Source organism: Octodon degus, unplaced genomic scaffold, assembly GCF_000260255.1.
Source record: "Octodon degus isolate 3935 unplaced genomic scaffold, OctDeg1.0 scaffold00005, whole genome shotgun sequence".
NCBI classification, from domain to species: domain Eukaryota; kingdom Metazoa; phylum Chordata; class Mammalia; order Rodentia; family Octodontidae; genus Octodon; species Octodon degus.
The window spans coordinates 11,586,221-11,587,114 of record NW_004524581.1 but is presented as its reverse complement, the minus strand read 5'-3'; positions in this window follow the sequence as shown (position 1 = coordinate 11,587,114).

Sequence of the window (894 nt, the reverse complement as noted above, 5' to 3'; positions counted from 1 at the left end):
TGCTACTCTTGTGCTCGGACTTTTCTCGACTCACTAAGAGTGAACTGAATTATCAAACAAGCGTGAGCAATGCCATGTCCCAGGGTTTCCTTTTGCCTGAGTAATGTCACCATGAACAGGTCCTTAACTTCACTAGACACAGACTTTACCAAGTGTGAGGTCACCCCTCTCCATTAGGAAGCATGTTTCAAACATTTTAACTCGCTAGATTAGGCCCAATCGCTACTGGTTTATATGGTTTATAATGGAGCAACTCTTTAAGTTCTTAGTGAGAACAAAAGCAGACGCTGTCTAAGGCAAAACTGCATACAACACAATACATGATCTTCTCAACTGTACAGTGTGGACCTGGGGTCCCATGAGGGAAAACAAAAAAATACCTGTTAGCTTTCCAGGTTTTCCCCATCATAGCATACAAACTGATTCAGGTATTGGTGGGATATATTGGGACACTTTTTTAAAAATTTTGTGCAGGGTCTCACTTTGCATCTTGTACTTGTAATGATCCTATTTTCAGTGTCCCCAGTGCTGGGATTACAGGTGTGTACCAGCACACCTACTTGTGGTTGCTGGCTCAGCACGCCTGGTGCAGTATGTGGTGCCACGGATCAAACCCTGGCCCCTGTGCTTGCCTAAGCAGGCACTTAGTCTGCTGAGTTATTTCGCTGGCCCTGATTTGGACTTTTTTTTTTTTTTTTTTTCTGGCAGAATGGGGGATTGAACTCAGGTCTTTGTACTTGCCAGGCATGCACTTATTCTACTGAGCTGTCTCCCGACCCCTGATTTGGACACTTTTGTAAAGATAAAACTCTCTAAAATAAAACACAACTAGGGCCAAGGAAATGGCTCAGTAGAATAAGTGCTTCCCTGGCAAGCGCAAGGGCCTGAATTCAA